Source organism: Rhincodon typus, chromosome 11 (genome assembly GCF_021869965.1).
Source record: "Rhincodon typus isolate 14 chromosome 11, sRhiTyp1.1, whole genome shotgun sequence".
In the NCBI taxonomy this organism is placed as follows: domain Eukaryota; kingdom Metazoa; phylum Chordata; class Chondrichthyes; order Orectolobiformes; family Rhincodontidae; genus Rhincodon; species Rhincodon typus.
The window spans coordinates 8,092,366-8,096,825 of record NC_063342.1 but is presented as its reverse complement, the minus strand read 5'-3'; positions in this window follow the sequence as shown (position 1 = coordinate 8,096,825).

Sequence of the window (4,460 nt, the reverse complement as noted above, 5' to 3'; positions counted from 1 at the left end):
CTTGGCCTGCTGTGTTCACCCAGCTCTACACCTTGTTATCACTGAGTGTATACATGTTCTTTTACATTGTCTCTTGTGTGCACAATTTTACCATGCTGTGAGCATGTTTGACCATCTTAAATGAATTGGCAGCATAATTCTTCACATGGTCCAGATTATTTAGCAAATGCGCAATTACAGAATCACATCTGTTGTTGGAACTGTATTTTGTACATGGGCTGGTTGCATTTGGTTAACACCTTGCCTGTTGAGAAGGGGCATGCTGTTTACTACAACAGCTAGCAACCTTCTCTAGAATGTCTCCAATGCCAGTATTTCCTTACAGATCTACAGTGAAATCCTCCCCATTTTTCTTAAATATTATGCAATGGTTTTGATAGGAAAAATGTAGGCGAAATGTTTCCATTTGTTTGGAATTCCAAAATGAGAGGCCATAAGTATGATAGCCACTAATAAATTCAATAACAACTTCAGGAGTGAATTCTTCACCCAAACAGTGATGAGTATGAGGAGCTCACTTTCAGAGTGTCTATTAGATTCATTTAAAGGAGTGCAAAATAAAGCCATGTGGGAGAAAGAAGTAGAAAGATATGTTGATAGGGTGGGATGAAATAGAGTGTAAGGAGGGCCATGTGCAAGCCAGTAGCATAGAAAATAGGAGTAGACCATGGGCTCTTTGAGCCTGTTCCACCATTCAATATGATCATGCTGATCATCCAACTCAATAGCCTGTTCCCACTTTCTGGAAAACCTTCACTGCACTCCTTTTATATCAAGACTATCCCTCCTCAGATGAGTTGAACAAAACTCCGTGGAAGATGAATGTAAGGCTAAATAGCCTTTACCTGTGTTGAATCATCTATTTTTTTTGAGGAAGACAGCAACATTAATCTTACCTGATTCGTTCCCATATGTATGGTCATCATTTGGGCCGGTTAAGGGTGGGTAAGTTGGCCCATTGATTCTATCCCATTCGCCCTCAGCTGTTAGATCTTGTCTCCAGTAGCAAAATCCATTCTCGAAACTGCAGTTCACTTTCTCCTGATCTGCGGGCACAGATCACGACAAGACAATGTTAGTCAGCATTGTTGTCGGCAAAAATAAGGCAATTTTTCTGCGTTTTGTACGCTTTCTAAGAAAACAAAATGTGGAATATTCGGCGTTTAAACCAAAGGATGTATCTTTCATAAAATATGGAGTGGATTCTCGGTGGACAGGAATATTTTGGGGCAAGTGAATCAAGCTAGAGGGCGAAATACAAAATGAGATAGATCCTTTTCTTGGCAGTAGGCTTATTCGTACAATGCAGCAGTTTCTTTGTCATGACTGAAAACAAAAAATGCTGGAAAACACAGCAGGTCAGGCAGCATCCGTGGAAAGTGAATAGGCTAACATTTCGAGTCTAGATGAGTCTTCATCAGAGGTGTGGTGAAGTCATTGACTCAAAATTTTACCTTGCTCTCTCTCCACAGATGCTGCCTAACCCATTGTGTTTTCCTGCCTTTTTTTGTTTTCAGTAAATGTTCCAGCATCTGCAGTAATTTGCTCCTAATTTTATTGTCTTGTCTCCTACCTACCAGTCTTCCAAAAGTCTGTCTTCAACTCTCTCTCTCTCTAATATAATCACATAAATGCTGTAAAATCATTGGCCAAACTAAGCCAAATTAGAATTTAAAGCCCCATAAGTGGCACAATCCCAAAATTCAAATCAGAAAAGTAAAATATCCCTTTAGCCATGATGAGGCAAACTAGGCACCACATTGCCCATTGATCATGGAAGACCAGAAGATACCGTGTTCTCCCTCTTCCAGGACACCCACTCGTGTCCTCTAGATATTTTCCATTCAGCCTATTCTGAGATATTGTTACACACCTCTGGAGTTAGTGGGACTTAAACATTGGCCTCCTGGCTCAGAGATAGGGACATGCTTTTGCTCAAGATTTCGCTCATCCACCTATCCACTCCCTGTATGGCCCACTGTTGTACTTTGCTTCATAAGACCTCGAAAGGGGCTTTGGGATGTTTTAGTGTGTCAAAAGACACTATATAAATACAATTTGTTGTTGGCTCCTCCAAGCTGGAAGACAAAATGAACATGAGCCCTACTCAGACCGTGGAAGCCCAAGAGTGTGAACTCCTGCAGATCACGGAGACCCCTGATTACATTTTAGTAACAGAGAGAGCAAGATTCTCACAGAAATGCTTGTGGGTTCAGTTCTGGAGGACAATGGTTGAAGTGCTCCTCATAAAGCTACAAGGATCACAAACCTTTAATGAACATTCAGGGTCATTACAGCAGTGTACAGAGCCATCACACTATATCAGCACCGGAATATTGGGAGAGATAGGAAGCCATTCAGTATTGCTGTCTACTCAGCTCCCAATTCTGTAAGACCATAAGATTATAAGGCATAGGAGTAGAATTAGGCCTATTTGACCCATCAAGTCTGCTCGATCATTCAATCTGGCTGATATGTTTCTCCACCCAATTCTCCTGCTTTCTCCCTGTAACCTTTGACTCCCTTACTAATCAAGAACCTTTCTATCTCTGTCTTGAATAAACTCAATGACTTGGCCTCTCAGCCTCCCGTAGCAATGAGTTCCACAGATTAATAACCCTCCGGCTGAAGAAATCCCTCCTCATCTCATTTCATCGAAACATAGAAACATAGAAAGTAGGTGCAGGGGTAGGCCATTCAGCCCTTTGAGCTTGCACTACCATTCAATAAGATCATGGTTGATTGTGCAATCTCAGTATCTTATTCCTGCTTTCTCCCGATACCCCTTGATTCCTTTAGCCGCAAGGGCCACGTACAGCTCCCTCTTGAATATAGCTAATGAACTGGCCCCAACAGCTTTCTGTGGGAGAGAATTCCACAGGTTCACAACTCTCTGAGTGAAGAAATTCTTCCTCATCTCAGGCCTGAATGGCTTAACCCTTATTCTTCGACTGTGATCCCTACTTCTGGACTTGCCCAACATCAGGAGCAATCTAAAGGGTCGTCTCTTCACTCTGAGGATGTGCCATCACTCCTAGTCTGTCCTACTAGTGGAAACATCATCTCCATGTCCACTCTATCCACACCTCGCAGTATCCTGCGAGTTTCAATCAAATCCCCCTCCATCCTTCTAAATCCAACTAGATTATGACTCTTATTTACCTCAAACTCTCTTTAGCTACTTTTATTTCACATGTGTTGATATCTCTTACAAATAAAAACCTATCAATGTCAGTCTTGAAATCTTGAATTCTTCTTCTAGCCTTTGTGGGAAAAGCGCTCCAGATTTCCACTACCCTTTGTGTAATAATGCATTTCATGATTCAGGATTTGTGTCCCCTTGTCCCTGAGACCAGGTTTGTCCCAGAACAGCATGCTTTATTTGTGATGTCTTATTTGTGACCAGTCATTGGGAACTGAAGATTGCTGTAAAAACTAATGAATCACAGCTTCCTAATAAATAATAGTGGGGACTTACTGCTGGTAACATTAATGTTAAACACGGTAAAGGTTGCATTGAAACCAAAGTCGGAAGTTTGGAATTCATCAGTCCAGAATTCAGCTGTAGCCTCATTCGAAAAAATTCTTACGGATCCAGGATTGAAACCTGTAAGTGAAGCTAAATGAAACAAAGCAAGGTTAGTGTTAGGTGTCTTTGTATGGGGGAGATGATGGTGTAGCGGTGTTATTGCTGGACTGCTAATCCAGAGACCCAGATAATGTTCTGGGGACATGAATTCAAATCCTGCCATGGTAGATGGTGGAATGTGAATTCAATAAAATATCTGGAATTAAGAATCTAACGATGACCGTGAGTCGATTGTCGGGAAAAACCCATCTGGTTCACTAATGCCCTTTAGGGAAGGAAACTGCCATCCTTACCTGGTCTGGCCTACATGTGACTCCAGACCCATAGCAATGTGGTTGACTCTTGACTGTCCTCTGTGCATTTAGGGATGGGCAATAAATGCTGCCTAACCAGCGATTCCCTCTTCCCATGAATGAATAAAAAAGGAAAAAAAATTGGAGTGCCATTGATTAAAATAAATGCTAGATTCCTTTCTCTCTTTGAGTATTTTTTTTCACAGACTCGTGTTAATATAGCAAGGAATTAAAGTTAGTGGGGAAAAAAGGTGATGACTGCGAGTTGATGCCTGGAATTAAAAACCGAGAACAAAAGGGGCTTGTGGTCCAATGTTAATGTCTGTATCTCCGGGCCGGAGGGTCTAGACTGAAGTCTCACCTGACTTGGATTTGGGTCGAAACATGTTTGAACAGGTTTTAACAACAAACTGATCAAAACAAAAATTATCAAGGGGAATCAGAGGATCTTGTGGAAGAGGTGAGTGTGTTTACCTCTGGGCTGGAAGATTCAGGTTCAGGCCCGACATTGGGATGCAATGATCACAGGGGTTTTCATAGCACATGCAAACAGTTTGATTCAAAACATAAAGTGGGGA